Below are 22711 nucleotides of genomic sequence, written 5' to 3'. Positions count from 1 at the left end.
GCAGGCATGTCAGCTTTAAAGAGACACATAAATATCAGGAATGTAGAGTGACCACAAAAGCACAGAGAGATGACGTCACAGGCATCACAAGACCCAGACACAAGGCTGGGCTTGAATCAATAAACTCTATTGCTAGATTAGCAAATTAAACTCAGCATAAACTCCCTACATTTCTATAAATACAACAGAATGACACAAGTGAACACTGACACTGATTCTATGACCAAGGAAAGAAATAAACAAGTTTGTAAACTTACATAACATAGTGAGGCTGCGTTTTGGAAATGAGATTAGCTGTTCAATTTTGAGTCAATCTCAGGTGGGCATCACAAAGATGGTTCACATTTAACTTGTGTAGATCCCCCTTGGCTGCCTATGCTGCTGGTTGAGATCTGAGATTAAAATAAAGACAACGCCTGCCTTCTATCAAATCAGTCCTCTGGAAAAACATCCTAATTCGCACAGGACTCTGATATGGATGAAGGCGCCGCATGCGTTCACGTGAAGGTGACAAGAAGCCCTGAGCGGTGGGCGTTGTAAAGTAAAGCGTCGGTATCACTATGCTTTCCATGATGATTCATCAATAAATGTCAGATGAACAGGTCCACTCTTACTATAAAACATGCTTCTTAAAAAATAGCAGCTACGTGACTGAAGTTTTCTCAGCAGGGATTTGTCTCGGGAGCTGCCGCCTTCCTCCTCCATCGCCGTGCAACACGAGGCGACGTTTTGAAAAGAGAAGCTTTTTCTAGACTGTTTGACGACTGTGTTAAGTGCACTTTGTCTTAATGATAGACTGTAATAAAAGTGGAAAAAATAATCAGCAGGCTTCAGTGTTGGGATCAAATGGATGCTTTTCTGAAGTGAATTATGTTTTTGTTCATTAGGGACTGTCACTGTCACAGAATGTGTTTTTTTTCTGGGTTTTTTTGTGCGACATACCCTTTTTAGTCTTGTTTTTTCCTCCTGGGGACTCACTTCAACATAGTCTGGCTCTGCATTACCTGGCGTCAATAAGGCCAATCCCAAAGCTAGTTTATAGTTTGTATTTTTTAATTCAGAATTTACAGCTCAAGCGCACTGACGGATGAAATACGATAAACTATTAAAGCTAAAGCTAAAGAAAGTATATTGGGTTGCAGTCAAACACATTATTACTCAACAATATAATAGTTATAAACCAAAACAATATTGCTACAGAAACAACGAATGAGTGAAGAACCCAACTGCAGATAGAGTGAGTGTGTGGCCAAAACTTGCCGGCTTGATATTTTGTGCAGCACTGGGCAGTTTATATCACATTCTTATGTTTGCAGTTTGTTCTGATCTGAGTGTCAGAGGTCTGCAACATAGGCTGGTTAAGAGAAAGTGGTAGGATATCATGTTACTGTCCAGCTGCAGTTTTTTTTTTTCTGTGATTAGGAGAACAATTTAAGTGCATGTTCCCCATTATAGAGGATACTATCAAGGTGCCATACAAATGGAACTGATAATCTTATTAGTACTATAACGATAAATTCTTAATACTCTAAAGGCTGTTCCTTTACAGTGCAGCTGAAGTGATTCTTTATTGACGTACAGTTGTGGTCATCAGACTGTCAGATGTCCTCTTCACTGTTCTGCTGACTCTGTCGTCCTGTTGGCCTGTCTTGTTTATTTATCTTTTCCCTCTCCCGTCTCCTGCTTGACATTTTTCCTTAATCTTGACTGTACAGCATTTGACAGATCTGAGCTTTGCTGTTCCATGTTTGGTTTTTCTTGGTGCTCTACTTTTTTTCTTCTTTTTTTTCTTTTGGACTGCTCTGTGCATCCTGTGTTATGTTTTTTTTTTTTTTTGACACAGGTTATTTTAATGTACTTTTTAACATCTGGCCAGAGACAACTGAAGATTTAATATCATGTATTATTATATATTATTATATCTGATTTTACACCACCTCGGCTGCATTTTATCCTTCTTGAATGACAACTGTCATAAACTAGACGAGAAATCATAATCAATTGTATCGAAACATGGAATTCTTCTTTAGCGAACAAAATTGTTTTCCTGGCAGTCTATCCTTGTTTTGTGTGTTATTTGTAAATCATAATGGCGTGAAAGCACTTAAAAGCAAGAGCAATTTCACCATCAATCAACCAAGGAACTCAATCACTTTGAAATATTGCAGTGTTTTGCATGTGTAGTCGCCTCCACCTGTTTTAAATGTTCTACCCTCGTGTTGTGTTGATTGACTGAACATTATCAAACAGGCTATTTTGTTTGAGTTAGATTTTTTTTTAATGATTTATGATTATGATTTTTTTTTCTCTTACATCCCCGTCCCCACTTTCCTTGTGGACGAATTAACTTGGGCTTTGTGTTCAAACCATTCAGTGTTTTAAAACTCCTGATATTGGGAAGATTTGAGAATATGTGGGAGAAAGGCTGTGGGACAGTGAATGGAGAGCCGGCAGGCCTGCATTTTGACATTGTGATGCACACACTGTCTCCTAAGGCATAAATATTATTCTGCAGCATGCTTTTGAACTAACCCATCCAGCCGCCTCAGGCACGGCATTCATCTGTTTGCGACTGAGCTGACTCTCCCCTTGAGAGAAAAATTGTCCTTGCGAGTATGAATGAGTCGCCTGTACCTACCTGTGAAACATGGGCCTCCACATGTTGCTTCTGTGGTCTGCAACATTGGACATTGAAGTTGTGGATACCCTTGCAATGTTAGATTTTTATATTATTTTTTATTTTATTTGTTAGTTTGATGTTATTACCGTCTAAAGATCATGACTAAACTTATTTCTTTAAGTCAAAGTTGTGGTTTTGGTGTCAGTATCCCTGCCTCTTCATGGTAACTCTCTACTATATGAGTGTTGAATGCTGGTAAAACAAATGGCAGCTCTGGAATCAGTCCCTTACACTTCAGCTGTGAAACATTGGAGACACTTCTCTGGCTAAGTGAGTGGTCTCTACGCAGAGAGCCATTAACAGTCATACAGTGTGTGAATGCTGCTACATTTGATTTCAGTGATTGGCGTGCACCTTTAACTTAAAAAGGGTGTGAGTGGCGACTGTACATGGAGGATGGCTGTAATTGCTGCATTAAATTACTAAATTGCATTACAGTGACCCTGCCTCTATTTAGACCTGCACTGGTCACTTGCTATTACTTATCTGCTGTGCTATATTTTAGTACCCAGTTTAGTGTTTGAATTGTGTGTTTCAACCTTAAAAGCGGTGCTGTTATTTGCATTTAAACTGTCCTAAAATGTGTTCAGGATAAAGAAATTTATTTTATCCGGATCTTGATAAAGAATTCCTTTTAATGCTTCAGGGAATTAAAAAAAAAAATAGAAAAAGAAAAAAAAGTCCACTGTGTTAATTCACTGCAAAAGTGATTTCAGCTTTATATATAGAGGACATTTAAAAACAGTGTCGACCAAATTGCTGGACAACCTCAGTGAATGAAACACATAACAAAAAATATAAACAGAACAGAGCAGACCCAAGGACAACAGAGGGATGACACAGAAAGACAAAGCAGGGATGATACAATATTGATCTCAATTGGATATAAAGGCCACGGAGAAGAGATGAGTTTTCAACCAAGATTTAAAAATGTCAATAGAGGGAGCAGACTTATATGGAGGGATGAACTGCCCTATAGTGTCATTTGGCTGCTGCAGGTCTAAGATTAACAGTAATGTTTCAAGTAATTGTTAATTTTTGTTTTGCAAGAGTATTTACATGATGCAGCACAGTTTCGAGGAGCTATGTTCACAAATACATGAAAGCTGTTTACATTAAAAAAAAAACATTTCTTTACTCTGCATATAAGATGTTTATAGTGTATCTGGCTCTTCTGGAAGAGAAATCCCTTCTCTGTTGCTCTTCCTGATATGTTTCCATTTTTGTGTGTGTGTGTAGTTTTTCCATATCTGGATGAAGGGCTAAAAGGACAGAGAGCGTATTGTGCAGTCTGTAAAGGTCTCTTAGGCCAAAATGTGATTTTGTTAAATAGATAAAATTGACTTGACCCCGAAAATTGGGAAATAGAATAAGTGGACTGAGGAGCTTTGGCTGACCTTGTTGCAAGGTACGGTGCTCCTGTTCACACTCCAGCACTGATAAAAATCAAAGTGAAGCTAACTACATAATAAAATAATATATTATACATAAAGTGCTGAGGCTGTTAAAAATCAAGTATGGAACTGCTAATGTAACCATTTTAACAAAATGTTTGAAAACCCTAATTATCCCTCACCAGCTGATATATAATCCTCTTATCTCACATTCTTTTTTTTTTTTTTTTTTTAAATCAATTGGATATTAAAGGGGCAGTTCACCAATTTAAAGGCATGAAGAACAGTTCACTATAGTCATGTGGGGAGACACTCAAACCAGTGTATGATGATGGTACTAGTGAAGAAGATTACTCTGATGTCAATCAAGTTGCATTATGGGAAAATGTGTCTCAACAGGCAAACCTTTGATTACTTTACATTTCTTTTCCGGTTCACAAGGTGTATGAACATGGAAAATACAGGTTGTGGAGTAGCTTTAATAGACTAGAATTAATTCATTGAGTGAGGAATTCAAGATCAACCTCAAATTTCATCCCTGAAAAAAAAACTGCACTGTGGGTTATTAGGCTTTTAAATAGCCTATTTAGCATTTAAGGAACTTTTCTGTGGCCTCTTTTCATTCATTACTTTTCTCCAGCCTCATAAAATCCCCCCTCTCTGCTCTTAACCTTGTGTTATCTTTGTAAATACTTTATCTTTAGTAAAATGTATTCTTGATTTTAACGGAAATTCCTACAAAATGTAATACCTGCAAATTTCAGAAATTCTCTGAAGGACCAACTCTCAGCCCCAAGCAGATTGAAGCCTTTAAGAGGATGATGTAGGGTTTTTGTGACATAGACACTAAAGCGTGGCCCATCACTGAAATATTAAAAACGCCCATTTTTGATGAGCTGTCAAAGAAGGCACAGGAGAAGGGCAGAGCGTAGTCGGAAGCCGTAAATCCTTCGCTCCTTTTCATGTATGATGCGTGTGCCCTTGGTTACCTAGTAACTCTTTTCTCCATCTCCAGTCGGCGCTCCCGAATATCCAGCCGGGATCGCGCTGCGCGCCCCCGCGAAGCTCGTGTTGAGCCCAGGAGTCAAGGCAAAAGCATCAAAACGCACCAGGACTAGGAGGAGAGCTTCCCGCTGAAAAAAAAAGAAGAAGAAAAAAACATAACATGGGAGAAATGCATTGAAATGACAGCGGAGCGAGGATAATGAGAGCCGTTATCGCTTCACAGGAAGGTCATTCCCGAAAAACATAAGCAGTGCGCAGCCTATACGGATATTTGGAGTACGTAACCGACTGCAAGTGAAGACCCCGAAACAGTGAAACATAGTCCCGGCTTTTTATTTTCACAGAACAAGGCATGGGGGGAATTACATCTCGACAAGGCAGGTGAGTCATTTCATGATACTTGCTGAGCAGCTGGGGGAAAAAATCTTAAGGCTGTCTGCGCGGTGAGTGACTTAGGAGGTTGCAGGAGAAACGGGCACATCGGGCTGCTTGGATTGAAATTGGAAGACTTATATTTACATTTATTTTCCTGAAAACATAAACTGTGCTTTTTTTGTGGCGCTACATCGACGCAGAGCTGTAAACCCGCACGAAGCAGCACGTATACTTCCCAAACCTATTTGGATTTTGTGACTTGAACGGACTACGGCGAGTCTTATTAGAGGCAGGGGATTTGGATGCTGTATGTGTGTGTGTGTGTGTGTGTGTGTGTGTGTGTGTGTGTGTGTGTGTGTGTGTGTGTGTGTGTGTGTTTTGCCCACACCGGCATATGTAACGTGTCATAACACCACTGCGCTGCAAACGTCATTGCAGAAAATAAAAGCTTGTGATAATTGTTCAGAGCACTTGTTACTTGGCCATAAAGACATCTTGTGTGCGTGATGGAGCAGTGACGCGCAATCTCTCTCTCTCTCTCTCTCTCTCTCTCTCTCTCTCTCTCGCTCTCTCCCTCCCTCCCTAGAACATAAATGAAATAGCCCGTTGACTTGCTTACTAGCAGATGAAATTAAAAGCTCTTAAGTTTACCGGATGTCAAAACATGAATTGCTTAATCAAATCGGTGACAGTGACACCAGATCATAGATTTAATTTTTCATAAGAGTGGGATCTGCCACCGGTTTGTAGCAATATATATACCCCACTCCCATCTGTTTGTGGTGAGGGTAGCTGGATAAGATGCCACAGGCATATACGTGGGGATCCCCATGTTACAATTCTTCTTTTAAGTTTTGCTCATGAATTGATTTCTTGGGAAGTTCATGGATGAATAACTGTCTTACTCAGTGTAGATGCCTGGTTGTACAGCATCAGCTTCAATGAGAGTTTCCCTGGTTATTGAAGGATATTTTCATTTAGAGTGACGAAAAGAGTGATCTCAAAGGACTATATTTTATTAATGTGGCGCATGTGCATCACTGAATTTCTCTCTGATGTAGTAAACTATGAATCTACCTCTTTTCATCACATGCTGACATTGATCTTTTAGACTGATTTCATGACTGCTGGGAGAAAAAAAAAAAGGTAGTAAACAGCTTCACTTTTCCATCTTTATTATTCCTATGAAAAGCTGTAGAGACCAGATGCAGAAGCTGCTCGTGGAGGGAGGGAGGGAGTTTAGTGCTAAATTTAAAGCACAGTGATGATCCTGCAGTCCACTGGTGTCGACTTTCTCTCATTGTGAAACTCCTGGACACGAGCTTGGAGATAAATAGTCTCATTGTAGTCGGCGGTGGGAAGAATGATTAACTGTGAGAGTTGAATTCAGAAAAGGGAAGAGCGAGTAAAAAATGTAAAGCGAGAGTTGTCATGGTGATTGGTTGAATAAGCAATGTGTCCCTGAAACCTAAGCATTTAGGAAATGATCCAGCGTTTTATTTGGCATGCGTTCCACACTATTGATGAAAGAAGTCCTTAATGGGTTATAATAACACAGACACATAGAATTCATAGTTTTTGTTGAGCACATTTAAAACCCTATGAAATTTGATTAGGACTCTTTGGATTTTGATTTGATTTGCTGGCAAATTCTGTTCATTTATATTGTATGTGTGTTCCTTCAATATCATGTGAAGGATTATGCATGCTGCTGCTGCTTGTGTATTCTCTCTCAGGCCCCTCTATGTTTGTATTCCAGTCCAGCAAAGTGATATTTTTTCAAGTTCCCTGCTGTTCTAATATTCATTCTTCCCCTCTTCACCCCCCCACCCCCCTGCTTTTTTTCTGGGGTTGTGCTTGATCTGTGTAACAATCATGGCAGCCCTAATTTACAATGAAAACACTGCAGGAGAATAATTACAGAGAACGCGGCCCCCTGACTGCGTTCATTTGACAGACAGGTTTGACTGGAAGGGTTGGGCCATCAAGAAGTGGTCAACATATGATCGCTGACAGACACCATGGACTAACACAATCCTAAACGCACGCACACACACACACACACACACATTTGAAAGTGCAGCATTGAGTCTGTTGTTTACCCTGTGCGTCTCAGGACTGCTCGAGAAAAGCTCCATGAGACTCCCTGTCTGCTGCAAAGGTCAGCAAGGCTTCTTCCTGACCTAACGTGAATACACCTGAGTACGTCTTGGCCTGACTTAACATGGATGAGCCACTCATTGGTCTCCGGCCCAAGAGGCCTCTTGTTCTTTAGCCTTCAGTTTCTCTTTCAGCGTGCTCTCGTTATTGCTCTCACATCCAGACGCATGGGCCGAGGAGGTGTGTGAGGGCGCGTGCTCCTCAGTGTATACGCAGAGGTGTGTGTTGCACATATGAGAAAGGCTGCGGAAGGTTATTTGTGTTTTCTAATATTCTTCATTGTGTTTGACGTGTTGTCGTGAAGCAGCAGGAGCAGGAGCTGAATAATTTCCCAAATGGATACCTCTGACCTTCTGAAAATATGTCCTATCGCTGGCTACCCTACAGCCGGGGAAAAGCCTGTCATTGTTCCAGCACTGTTTTCACAACTTTGCAATGTCAAACACACAAAAAACGAAAAAGGCAGTTGTGGAGAATTTGGATTTAATGCAGATTAGTTTCCACCACATTACCAAGCAAACAAGATGACTGCACTGGCCTTGATGGATGATGCTCACAAAAAAAAAAAACACACAGTTTAGAAATGTCTTACCAAACAGACAGTTTACAGACTTTCTTTAAACTAACCACTGCTTCTTGTTGGCACAAGAGAAGAGATTCATTTAGAAACTGAATCCAGTCTTTACTTTATTACCACTTACAGTGTAAACGATTCAGAGTCATTCAGGTTTTTAATTGCCCTACACAATAGCAGCAGAGCAGAGAGCTCTGAGAAACTGATGAGGCAACGAACGGCAAAATCTTTTAAACCCAAGTCAAACTGTGTATCATGACGTGTCAAATGCGCTCATTCATAATCTGGCCATACGCACACACAGATGTACGGTGACTAATGAAAGAGGATAAACTTGTCTCTGAGTATTTGTTCAGGAGGATAGGCTTTCATCATCATTAAATCACACCTTTTGTGAGAGAATCGCTGAAAAATACCCAGATTGTTTATTTTAAAAATTACTCGAGTCGGGCGACAATTCACCAGATGCACTTGTGTCATATTCGTTTTAATAATGAATAAGACATATTTGTTAAATCTGTGAAAAGATGAAAGTGTCTTTGTTTGACTAACAAAATGGTTTTGGCCTGAGGCAGAAAGATACGCCTCAAGTCTACTGCACATAACATATTTAACAGAGATTTTACAATGTTCATGGCCCAAAAACATCTCCCCTGACTAACAGGTTTCCCTGCCAAAGACCAATGTCTGCTTAGTAAACAAGATTCTTTTGGACATCGCCATTCTAACTGCAAAGCAGATGTCACACAGTATGCCTCCACTCACTGTCTGCCAGAAGTTATCTATTTATTATTTATTTATTAATTAGACAATTTACACTCAATAGCACGCAGACCGAGGACGAGGCCGGCTGAGTTAAAATCCGAGACGTAACCAAACATGCAGCAGCAGTGAGGAGCTATTTTTGATTGTTTTCCTCTTTAAAGGAGACTTTTAAAAAATGCATCACATGGAGAGAAACAGGGAGAGGTGGGGGGTGGGAGACTGTCATGATAGGGAGAGAGAGAGAGAGAGAGAGAGAGAGAGTGTGTCTCTCATATGCAAAGCTGTACTTTAGACTTACATAAGCTTAGCTTTGGATAAAACTCAGCATTCATGTGCAACATGCAGACGACATGAATGACCTTTTTCACTCCGGGATAAAGGAATCAATCCACTCAAGCCGCTAGTGGAAGTTTTGTTTACATTCAATTGATTTTATTTTGTGAGACTGTTGCAGATAATTGCAGACTGTGGCTATGGTTTACACGCTGAGGTGTTGTTTGCTTTCCACTTGCACATGCAGTGTGATATGACAAACAACTAAATATCAAATATATGTATAAGTTTCTGTGGATCGGACCAAGTCCTGTACTTTCTGTCCTCTAGAAGTCCACGTCCGTAGCTTGCCAGCTCATTTAAATTTTAAAATGTCTGTCAAAAAAATATTTAAGGAAAGCCTGACAGGAACAAAGAAAGTCATTCTGTCCTTACTTTGTGGCTGACAGGGGTGAAGCCCTGCCTGTTTGTTTTTGAGAAGTTCACCTTAATCCTTATGATTCAAATTGCATTTTATTCCGCTTAATCCACCCTGAAAATACACAGACAGGGAATCAACACTTTTTAAATCCTGGGGATGAACGTGACCGTCCAGGTGAAGTTGATGTGACAGAGTGTTACTTTCGCCCGTCAATTCTCCAGCTCCTTATCCAACTAAGCAATCGAAAAGCCCTTTTATCTCCTCATTTTCTTAACATGGAGTGAGTATTGTGTGGGTCTGGCAGGACACAGAAGCGAGGCCCCCGTCTAATTCATGGGGTAAATTAGTGGAGATAAGGCCTGAGTCAGTACCTCTAGCCTACCATAGATCCCCTGGGGCAGGCTCTTAAGGAGCTTAGTAAAAGCCTGTCGTATGAAGACATGACATGGAGCTGGCTAAATGGGCTACGTTGGAGTGTCTTCCATCAACCTAATAGTCATATATGGGTCACTGTCGTTCAGGCTTTAATCCCATTCAATTTATTCATTCTTGGTTATTAATTCAGAGTTTTAGGAAAACATGGCACTATGTATAAGAAAGGTGAAAGAGGATGCATTAGTGAGGCTCTAGAGCAGCTGTGCACCAAACTGACAAAACATTTTGGCCCACTCATAAGACCATGTTGTGCAAGACTATGAGTCTGTGCACCAAATCAATAATGAATGCTGGTTTACCCATAGTAAAAGAACAAGGAAGAACTCCTCCAGAGTCACTGGGTCACATACACTGGGGAAAAAATTAGAAGCTTCCTCGTGCTTCACAGTGGCACGGCTTTTTTTATTTTTTTATTTTTTCTTTCTTCTGCTGCTTGCATATCCCATAATTTTTCTCTGGGGTCCAGCAGCATGTCTCTGCCACTGCTGAGAAATTACAGACACCGCCCGCAAAGTCTTTTCCAGCGAGAACTACAAAAGGCCATGTCAGGTCTCTGTGATATATGTGGGGCCATGTGAAGTGGAAAGCATGCTGACGGATAGGACACCAGTCTTTGCGGGTGTGTGTTAACCTCATAATGCTGACAGATTACAGATTTAAATATTTTAAATCTCACAGAGCACATGCTACTGGTGATGAAGAGAGTGGAAATGACTGCAGTAATGCAAGAGATTAGCAGAGAACCTTCCTGTTTTTCCCCCACACACACACACACACACACACACACACACACACACACACATACACACACACACACACACACACTCACACACACTCACACGCCACCTGGCCATCATATCCTGGCCATAACCTGCGCCACAAGTAGACCCAAGTAGATAGTTTCTCCCGTTTGTATGGTCTCTTCTTTCCTTTGTCTTTTTCTTCTCTCTCTGCACTTGCCTCTAAGTGCTTGTGTTTCCACACACACACACACACACACACACACACACACACACACACACACACAACCCTGGTAAATTTTACATTTAGCCAAATCAGAGATGACATTGAGTCCAGCGTCTGTACCATGCTGCTTCATCTTTCCTTCTATCTCGATGCAAGTTGTAAATAATGTAGAAGCATTTATTTATATCCTTTTTTTTTTTAAATCTTTTTTTTTTTTTTAGTTAGACTGGCCCCACACTTTTCACCTGTATCTGTGAAAATGCATACACAGATAAGGCATTAGGTGCCGATGTGAGACGTTGAAAGCTCTAGCTGACCTAGGTCTTACCTATCTAGCTTTTATTTTTCATTTTACTATTTTGGCTACTGAGGATCATGGAGACCAAATAAAATATTACATGTATTATAAATTTAACACATGATTGTGATGGCTCACAGCAGAAGGGCCTTCGGCTTGTCCCTGTGTGGATTATGATGTTTTTTACTCTGTAGCCGGAATTTACTGCAACCGTATGCCCTTAAGAAGTTTCTGACTAGCCCCCTAGAACAGTGAATAATGTGTTTTTTCCCCTGCATTTTCTTTATTCATTAAAGTGTTAATAATACAGTACATTTTCTGTAAATTAATCTTTTTATTTATTTTTTTTAAAACCTTCCCCCCTCTCCGAGAGATACAATTCTTGCAGACAAATGCTAAATCCCTTCATTATAGCTTTTATTTTTTGCCCTAAAAATTAATTATTAGAATTGCAGCTCTTAAAAAAAACAACAACAGTAAACTCAGCCTTAAAAAACTCACACATGTAATTTATGTATAATTATAGGATGTAAACTCCTCCTCGGGTCATTAAAACCCCCGAATTCCCAAAAACAACGGTGCGGACATGTCCTTGGTGTGTTGTGTAGTAGCTGCGGCTCTGTCTTTATTAGTGCTCACTTTGCCTTCCACATTCCACGTACATGCAAATCAGGTTGACTGGAGACTCTGAATTGCCTGTAGGAGTGAATGTGAGTGTGAGTGGATGTTAGCCCTTTGATGGGTGTCCACAGTGTCCTGTTATAGTTGTAATCTCCCCTAACCTCAGTGAATAGTAGCATAATAATAGCAACCAAATCTGATCTGATTCCCTTAATAGCGTTACTATGTTTTGCAGTGTGGATGCTTTTTAAACGCACCATAATGACATTGTAAACCATCTACCTTAATAGAATAGCACCTGCATTGGGATAGGTTTATACGTGTAGTCCTGCTCCTGTCTGTAATCTATTTTTATCTCTTGCCAGTTTGCCAAAGTTTCCTGATAGCCTTTGGGGACAGAGAAATTCCTCCATCACGCTCAGGCCCCATCTGTGCACGTATTCTTCTCAAAAGGAGCCATCCTCCACAATTATAGCATTCCTCCAATGATACTATCATCATGCCATCACTCTGTGTAAGAACAGGCTCCAGGAAATTGACTTGATATTAATCTGACAAAATTACCAAGAAAGGAAATTAGACTGGGGAATTTTCGCTGGCGTCGATTGTGTTTTAAAGGCGGGATGCGCACTTTGCATGGCTGTTGGAGCTTCAATAATAGAACATTTCGTTTATTGATTATTTGAAATATTCTGTGACCGCGCATGTCAAGCTTTAAAACCCATGCTAAATAGTTTATTTGAGCCAATATGTTCTCTGTGACTTACTGCAGCTCATTACATTGATACGGATCCAGATTCACCTGAAATCTGGGTCATTACAGAAATAGCCTTGTGGCTTACTCTCCCAAGATGGCAGCTCTGATGAATTGGTGGCTGTGGGTCACTATGACAATAGATTGAGTGAAAAGAAAAAAGAAAAGAAAAGAGCATGAAGGGTGGCACTCGAGGTTTCGATGATTTTTCTTGTTGGTTTGAAGTTTTGTTTCTGAGGAGGCTGGTGATGTGGGCGAACACATAAGGCTAGAGGGCTCCTCTAGGCGTTTTTCTGATCCTTTAAGTAGCACAGATTTGAGGGTTTTGCTAAAACTGCCCAAATTATCTGCCCAAAATCCATAATCGCATATTATTTGTGGAATGCTGTGACTATGTGGGATGCTATTTGAACCATGATTATTAATGTGCTGCATTTTCATGGGCTAAAAGTGACATTTTTAATACTTGATGCATTTCTTATCCAGTTGAAACTGCGAATGTGACACATTTTGTCTCTCGAGTCTCAACAGCAGGAAGGTAGATTTGGGATGATAGACTCCAGAGTTGTAGTTTCTCTCATAGGTCCTTTTGGCCCGCGCCCACTGTGAATCTCAATCGGGTTTAAGAACAAGTGTTGAATGACATAATAGTGGTGGGCAGTTCAGTCCTGAAGCTGAAGAGTGAAATGATACTGTTAGATAGAAATGCTTCTCCGAGAGTAGCGGGAATGGAGAAGGGATCAGAGAGGATAAGAGCAGGGACAGAAGGAAGAGGTGAGATTGAAAAGAAACAAGAGGAAAACGGTTAGGTTGGAGAAAGGTAAGCCTGGATAAGCCTTTTGACAAGTGAGCTCTGGGCCGGAGAAAGCCAGTCAAACAAAAAATCTGCCAAGTTTGTTTTATTCATGCTGTGGACAACTACAGCTTTACTATCTATTTTGTACAGCGATACACAGACAACAAGCGGAATACAAATGCTACAGATTGTATCCTGGAGTTTTCTGCGATCCTCTCTTTTATGTGAAGATTTTTGATTGAGGCAGATCCCCCCGCCATGTTGAAAATTACTAAATGATTCAACGTTTTCTGACACCCCAGAATTTACTGGCATTCTCATCTCTTATTCTCTTTAATCACATCCTCTTTCAGTCCAAACCTGCCTCACATACATTTCATGCATTTAAAATGCTACAGAAGCCCTAACTCCAAAGCAAACAGTGACAATAAGCATTTATTGTTTTGCAGCTTTTGGTAGTCTGGCACCCAGTAATATGTCAACTAATGGGATGTCGAATGGAGTTATTTGCTGTTGCTGCTGAAGAATAACAATTCACCAAACAGGATATTGAATTTACATTCTTTGAGCCTCTTCGTGATTTGTATGACCAAGCTATCTCCCAAGTCCAAAATAAATTATTGAAAGGAAGAGGTATTGTGTATTTTGCAGTCCGAAAGGCATCAGAACTGTAAAATATATTCCAGGAGGACTGCTAAATGGCTACACTGCACATTATTTGATTGGCTGTTGAAAAAGTACCTCAAGGAAAGTCATTTGCCAGCATGCACACACACACTTAACGCGCTGCGCCCGAAGACACCTCAGGGTTGATTCTAATGATACCCATGTGATTTATCCAGCAGATCCATGATCAGTGTGTAAAAAAAGGAATCCAGAACTGACCTAATAAGCCATATCTTTGCCTTTGTTTCCCACTGTGCCTTTTTTGAAATAAGATGTTAGGAAGCACGAATGAGGAAACCTTATCACAAAAGACGTTGGAAATGTGACATATTTCCTCAGGGATAATTGTGCTTTGAGTCTCAGTGGCCCACTTTCCCTCCGTATTGATGCTTTGCTGCACACGAATGACAAACAGCTGCATCACATGTAAAGGTCTTTCTAGTCAAATCCATTAGCAAAGGTCCAGAGCAAAGGACTTGAGAGGAGAATATATTCCATTGAGAAAATGTTTACTCTTTGCGTTTAATTGTTGAGCACAGTGTGAAAGGACTCGTCAAATTGGGTTAAATGAGGATCCTGGGTTTCACTTTTAATCTGAGACTTGCACCCCCATACCCACGCAAAAACAAAACGCTGCTAAAGATAAAAAGCGACCCAAACAGTAGAGCTTGGATATAGTGGTGAATGGCTCATAGAGGATATTTATGTAATCTTGGGGCACCAGGGCTGACTCAAACCCGACTGAGAGCTGCTGTTGCAGAGAGAGGCCCAAGGACAGTAGCAAATTTTCGAAATCCCTGGTAGACACAGAAAGTTAAGACAAGCAGTGTTGCAATAAAACAAAGCCCAGCCCATTTATCTGAGCATCCCACACAACCCCTGGCCCAGATTTAGAGCCCCGGGCATCCAGAGCTACCAAATCTTCTGGCAGCCAGTGCCGCAGATATTGATAGGAAGAGCGAGAATCCCACCAAGGAATTCTGAATTCAAACTTCCCAAAACATGAGCTTGTCCCTTAATGGTCCAGAATCACACACACAAAAGAGTATGATATAAAACAGTAAGTACTATAATCACATTGTAAATCGTAATAATTTGTTTCTCATTGATTTTTGCTCTTTCTGTGAACTTGTTGAGCAAGTATCTCATGCAATGTGGCATTAAGAGTTTTATGGATTGTTTGACAAAGCCAGGTCTTTGATGAGTATTTGTAACCTCCGGAGACAGAACAGCGCCGCTATTCCATCAAGAGCGAAATGCCTGTTTGAAAACAAATAAAAACAGGCCCTCTCTCATCATTAGATCTAAAGCACTTAATCCTTCACAGAGGCGCCTCTCCTCTTCCTCTGAAAACCTTTTCTTTGTATCCATCACATATAGATTTCCATGGTGTCTGCATACCAAGTCTGCTGATGCTAACCTCTGGAGGTGGAGGACAGTCCACGCCATCATGGCGCTCTTAAGGTTGTCCCAAGCTAAAATATTCACAAGATTAAAAAGAAGTGCCTTGTGGATTACAGAGGTGAAAAAGAGTCTAGAACTTAATATAAAAAAAAAACAACAATAGCCGCAGTAACAAATGCTTTTGCTCCTGAAAACTTGAAGCATTGCACTTTGGTACTGTCACGTGCACTAGCTTTGAATAAAAGCTGGATTTTTTTTCCTGCTGCTTTCTTGTGATTTATCTCACCATTTCTTTTTGTTTTTTCACTGCCAACTCATAGAACACAAAAAAGATAATAAAGATCACCTACACCCAGGTGTACAAACTGCGACACACCAAACAGGCCAGTCTTTCTGCTCACCGCAGGGGTAAACGTTGCTGATAGGTGATGTGCCATATTGGCTTCGAAGGCTTCGCTATCAGTGTTTCTGAATATTGTGGGAAGGCCATGTAGTCACATGAAATTTTACAGCAGGCATGCAGGCACTTTCATTGTTGTGTTTGCTCCTCGCAGAAGCTCTGAGGCTCTTCAGCTAGAAGAAAAAAACAAAAACACAATGGCCTGCTTGTTCGGTCTCTTCTACATTCATTCCTGGTAAAAGGAACATAAAACTCTCTTCCCCTCTGCGAGCCCCTGCTCGTTGCACTCGTATTGGCATAGTTCAGACACAGAGGAATAGTTTTCAAAGTGTCACCGTTTAGGGCATGGTTTGGATGTCAGCAGTTAAATGAATAAATAATGCGCCCTCAAGTTGCATTTGATGTAGCGGGATCTGATCTGATATGACTATTCACTCAAGCTAGCTAACATCCAGATGTTAGAGGGAAAACCCTTTTTTTTTCCCCCTCAGGTTGCTAATGAAACATGGAACAGGGAGGATGTTTGTTGTTGTTCCACTGACAAAAACATTAAGAGGAAGGTTGAAGAAAAAAAAAAAGAAAAAGGAAAACAGATAAGAGTATGATTTGGAATTGTTGCGTTGTGTGTGCGCGTGTGTCGATGCATGATCATGGATACACAATGCAGCGTCTGAGTGTATATATACAGTATCTACAGTGTGCGTCGTCCTTGCTCTGGGCTTCTTTGGTGCAAAGTAGGCACAGAATAGGAAGGCAGATACAGTAGTAGCTCGCAGTGCTTGCTGTGTGCAGTTTTTGAGGAAGTGCAGACAACCCGAGGCCAAATTTGCCTGCAGTGGTTGGACATGGCCTATTTCTAAGTGTGCAGTCATTAACGTGGTCCTCTACTCTGTTTAAAGTACACAAATGGGATTTTAATTCCTACCCACAGTTCCATATTCAAAGTGTCTTTTCTCTCTGCTGGATTCAGCGCTGTAGTTTATGATTGTGTTACATACACATATGATGGATTTCAGAAGGTGGTGACACCCTGTGTGTGTGTGTGTGTGTGTGTGTGTGTGGCGCCTCGCTGTATGACCTTGAATAGTCACAGTAAGCCGCAGTGTCTGAGGATGTGTGTGTTTGGTATCGTAGTGGCCTACTCTTGTCTCATGGAGTTTGTAGTGCCTGTGTGTGTTTGAATAATGTCCTGCAGGAGACACTCTAAGTGCGATGTCTAGGACTCAGGCGTCAGCAGTAATATCAGGGCAACCTCTCCTCTCCTCTCCTCTGTGTGCAATGGCATGGGGGATATTACAGCATTAGAACGCATGAATTATGGCCATATTGTTAGCTCAATGTCAGGGGACATAGACACGTTTCTGGTACCACCACGGCATCAGTCAAAAGCTAGAAAAGGGAAAAATGGAGATTATGAAATATGTTTTAAGTATATCCCTGCACACACTGTTTTTGGGCCGTGTTGATAAATCTAACCAATTTCACTGAATAATGCTATATTGAATTAGGATGCCACATTTGTCACAAACTGTTGTGAGCTTAAGGCAGCTCCCCTGTTTGATCTGAAGGCTGCTGTGCTATCATAGTGCCAGGTACCACTGAGCATTCTGTATCATAGTAAATGGATCTGTGCATTTCCCAAAGACGGGGAAGCAGAAAAAAAGAAAAACAACCGGTGCAATAACAAAGGATGCATTACCTAATAGATTTGGCAGAAATACAGAGTTCAGGGCGGTCTGATAAAGCTGGGTTACAGTACTTTAATCAATCACTAAGAACACGAGCCAATTTAGGAAGAAGCCTGACATTCAAGATAGGCTTTCAGACAGGATTAGAAATAGTGAATGGAGAGTAGACATATCTGCCAGGGCGAGCCGAAAGGACTGTTGTCAGGGGACAGTGTTCCCTCCTCCATGTGTGATATTGAGGCATGTCTCTGCCTCATCCGCACACCCAACTAATCCTCCCCACCCACCCCTATATATTTGAAAAGTCACATTCTATCTTCCCAGCCTTGCCCCTCAGTGACACTTGTTTTTTTTTTTGTTTTTTTTCCCACGTATGCAGATGAGCATTAGTAACAAGACAGCGTTGGTCGCCTCTGTTGTTTACTCTCTCCCTTCAAGAAAGGGCACTGTCATTTAAAATGTCCCTCGGAGCTCATCATCAGCTGGATTCTCTGGCCTGACTAATAATATCTAGAATATCAATGTGAACATGTAATAAGCCGAGTGAGACGGCTGCTTTTCTAAACAGACAACTGGGAAATGCACTGGAGGTAAAACAGCTGCTTTCTCTCCCTGCAGGACATCTTTCTGGTGTCTCTTTTACCTAGTCACACACAATCGACCCTGTGTATCTTGTCTCTAGCACTTTCAAATAACTGTACAGCGGCATCTTAATTGAAATTGTGATTAGTTGTTTTCCGAATGTAAGGATAAACCTGACTCTATCCTCAAATTTTCAAAGCAAATTAGCTATTTTTCCAAAGCTTAAGGATCCCCTGAAGGGAAATCCTAACCTTTAGCCCGGGCTCCAGCCCTATAGCCTGCGCTGGATCAATGGGGAAAGCAGCCAGAGACTGTGATGGTGCTGGATAAGAGGATGGTTCAGCTGTGGTGATTGATATCACCTCACTAATCCCTCTACATCTCTTCTAAATCCACCTGGCTGCAGCTCTGAATGAGCCTGTAATGTGATGAAATAAGATTTAAATGCTCAACACCGCATTTGCATTTCCAATCGTCATATTTTTAAAATGTAGATTATTTATTATTGAGCTGAAATGAAATGAAGTCAGAATCTTTTTTTTTTCACTGATATTATGTAGGTTTTTATTTGCATTCATACATATGCATTCAGACTCTGCGGATGCTAAGTATAATGCATCTTCTTTTCAAGGTCTGAATGCATTCTCCGGTAAACCATGCTTTCTCTGAAATGTCAAAGTCTCTATGTCACATAGTCCCTGTGAATATTACAGTACTATTAATTTCTAAAACACTTCTTATTAATGGGTGATAGGGGCCATGTGGTGCGGCATGTGTTTGTTTGGTCTTTGTTTACACTGAAGATGAAGGTCACCCCCTCATTAGTGCAGCAGCATCGTTTTTGATGTTGTGATATACATAGTAATCAAGTGTGGCTCACATCGCTGTTTACTGTTGACCTTTAGTTAAAAGCACATCACTGTTGGGCCGGTTCGAAACTTAATTATGCTCCCATAAAACTCCAGGGATTATGTACAGTGGACAGACCTCATTTAATCTGTTGTCATTAGGCTACAATAACCCTGTGCTCCATCTGTAAATAGGGCCCACACCATAATGCTCATGAATCCATTATGCCTTTTTTTTTTTTTTTTTTTTGTATTAAAAAATAGATGCTGTGTGTTTTGCTGTGTCAAGCGTACTCGTGTACATCTCGTCTTTCAGCTATGTATTCAGAAATCCTGCTTGTCACACAACAATACACTTTGGCACCTCTCACTTCTCTGCAACTACCAAGCATTTGCATGTCAATAGCATCATTCTACCACAGTGCTTTTGGCATTTGTGAATACTCTGCAAAGAAGCCAAGTAGTTGAGGTCTTTGAAAGGAAACATCAGAATAAAGTGCAACGCTGCGTCTATTAACATGTTCTTTTCTCAAAATCAATCTCATCTTAATTGATCATCAATCACAATGAAGGACTCTTAAATGTACTATTTTTAAATGCATGCAACATTCAAGTGCATGCCTCCAGTGGGAAAGGTGAAGCTACAAAACTGCTGCATCCGATGCAACAGAGTTCTGTTGCAGAAAAGACGGTGATACTTTTAGATCAGAACAAATCAATTCAATTGTGTTCTTACACAAAACCGAGAGTCTAACACCATATTTTACCTGACTGTGGAATATCTCTGTTTGCACATTAGTGTAACTGCTCCTAATGCATTATTAGCTCATTAATTTTACAGGCAGCATCTGGGTCATGTCTCTGCTTGGTGTATGTTTCTGTGGAGCCCTTTCACACTGAACAATAAAGCTGATCCTTCAGTTTTCAACGAGAACTGCAGCCTACTTACCTTAAATTAAATATGTTATTTAGCTTATTAGGCCATGGAAAGATTCATTTTCTCAGCATACTTACAGTATGTATTGCACATGCCCACACATACAGTACAAGCACATGCAGGAAGCTATTACATTTCACAGTCCAGCCCCAACAGTTCCCATTTTATTTGAAAAAAAATAAATTAATTTCACAATCTTCTGGACAAGTTGATCTGAATTTTTAATCTTTGTCTGCAGAAAAACATAATTCAAAATGCAGTGGATGAAAGTGGTGAATTACATGCACTCAGTGCACGGCTCCACTGCTTTTTGAAATGATGCATAGCTAAGTGTTGTCCTCAGGATGATCGGCTCTTCAAAGATCTGGCTTTGTGTGGTTTGTGAGGATACTGTGTTTTAGTTCCTGTAATAGGGGTTGGTGTGTGGCAAGCACATTACAGCTGCAAGAATTCATTTTCTCTGTTCCTACCAGGAAATGTCTACCGAATTGTAGACATTACTGCATCGTAAATTACCCACATAATCCCACTTTTAGATGTATATTGTATGCTATTCATTACAAACACAATCTAAATCATGTTATCATGAGAACCCATTCCTCAGGCCCAGAGGAACTGTTTTGTTCCTTTCAAATAACTGCTCACCAGTGTGGGTTACTCTTAGTTGTATTTCTGCATTTGATGCTGGCTCTGCAAATGGTTATTCAGGATCAAGGACATGGTCTCTGCATGGTCTCTTTAACCCAGAGTAAAAGAGTCAATACTAGCCATAGGAGCTGATCCACCTAAGATTTTATAATGCAGTGCCAATGAACTTGGAACCCTGATTGTGAGAGATCAAATCCCTGTTGTAATTACCAGCCAGACCTCAATTAACTCAAAGCAAACCCTCAGTTCAACTCTATATGTTTGTCAAGTGTTAATAGCTGCTTTAAGAAAAATGTCTCCCTGACGCCCATCCCTGCCAATTCTTCGGTATTTGTGATCCACTTGGATCGATCTTCAATGTGCTCCATATTGTTAGATACATTACTTAAAATTACATATTTTTAAGCATTCAATACAGTTTAAATCAGAAGGAACCCATTTATCCCAAACGATGCCCTCATTACTCTCAAACTATAATCAATCAGCGTAAATGTAAGTGAGTTCTCCGTTCAGGCAGTAACTGTGGTAACTGGCGGAGAGCTCCATGACAAGCAGCATTTTGACTAGAGTGCAGCAGGGGTAATACACAGCAGTTCACATTTGAAGTGATTGTCATAAACTTTGATTTGCTTTATAAATGTAGTGCATTGCCATCGCTGTTCAGGTTCCTTGCTCTTGCCTGAATTTTATTAGGGATGCATCCCAGAAGGCTAAAAATCCATCCTCCTTTCCACTGTAAGCCAGAAATTGATGTTAGTGCTGCCATGTTATACGTGCTGTCCTCACAGTGGAGGCGATGAGAGGAGCTGCTTGAAATATTTACTGAATTCTCCTTGGTAGGCTCGACTATATCCTCTCTAGGAATTCAATCATGTTCCACATGTGCTCACCAAGTCCAATCAAATGTGTTGCCACCTCACAGATGTAGGATGATTTGACCAACAGGTAACCGCAGCATTCAGTAAGGTACAGTTATGCTAGGAGTTCATATATTAAAGATCTGATGCAGCTGATAAATGACACTTCAAATGCTCTTTTGAAGTCATGAATTTAATATCTTTACTTTCACACGGGTTCCTTAAGATAAATGCTAAAGTCGGCATGCTAACATTCTCATGATGACAATGTTACCATGGCAATGTTTAGCAGGTGTAACATTACCATGTTCACCATCTTAGTTTAGCGTGTTAGCAGCTAAAGTCTGCAGTGCAGGGTTAAAGCAAAGTTTTGGAATCCTTACAATTTACTTTCTGGGCACCACTGCTGACTTCACCAAATTTTGTGACCATCAATACAATAATTGTAAAGACACTTCATGAAATAACCAAAAAAAAAGTCAGCCTAGCGGAACTGCAGGTCGAGCAATCACCACAGTCTGTAAAATTCATTGAATGTTAATGACTGTTTAGTCTGAATCATTAGGTTGAAAGAAAACTGAATTTGTTTACCTCTGTTGAAAAATGGAGATTCAACCTTTTTATCCAGTCATCCATTCATCAAAGTGTATTTATTTGAGAATATTGTGGTGGTGAACTTATGGTCATGAATATTTTTCTCGCAATATTTGAACTAATACTTGTGTTATTATTTATTATTATGCTTGTAAATACACTCCTTTTTTTTGGAAGAAAAGGATGATTATGTTTTGTCTGTATGGACTCCATACTACATATACGATCACATGATAGATGCATGTATTGATCAATGCTTCTCGTGTATAGAAGAAAAACAGTCTGTTGATGGATGGTCTAATTAAAAATAATGAAAGTACTGCCTCATGAAGAATAGCTACAGTGTAGAAGCTTATGACTTAAAAAAAAAAAAGACAAAGATCACTATGCGCACAATGTTCAGGAACATTACCATTAGCTTTACAGACCGGCAAGTTTAATGCCACTCCAGAGGAGGACAGACTGTGTTTGTTGTGTAAGCTAGGTGAAATTGAGAATGAGGTTCATTTTTTTGTTTTCCTTAAGGAATGTACTTTTTAGTAAAATGTCCTCTATTTATGTTAATTTCTT

General features: G+C 40.4%; 1 protein-coding gene across 1 annotated transcript in view; it reads left to right on the top strand.

Moving 5' to 3' along the window:
* Positions 1-5123: 5123 nt before the first annotated feature.
* The window catches only part of nlgn3a (neuroligin 3a), a 116336-nt gene continuing 98748 nt past the window's right edge, over positions 5124-22711 (top strand). Inside the window, exon 1 of the mRNA XM_023402088.2 lies at positions 5124-5460. The gene's annotated coding sequence lies outside the window, so the exon portion shown is untranslated. The remainder of the gene's footprint in view (positions 5461-22711) is intronic.

Source organism: Seriola lalandi, unplaced genomic scaffold (assembly GCF_002814215.2).
Source record: "Seriola lalandi dorsalis isolate HSWRI2012SDOR001 ecotype SW California unplaced genomic scaffold, Sedor1 jcf7180002053898, whole genome shotgun sequence".
In the NCBI taxonomy this organism is placed as follows: Eukaryota; Metazoa; Chordata; class Actinopteri; order Carangiformes; family Carangidae; genus Seriola; species Seriola lalandi.
This window is presented reverse-complemented; position numbering and strand designations above follow the sequence as displayed.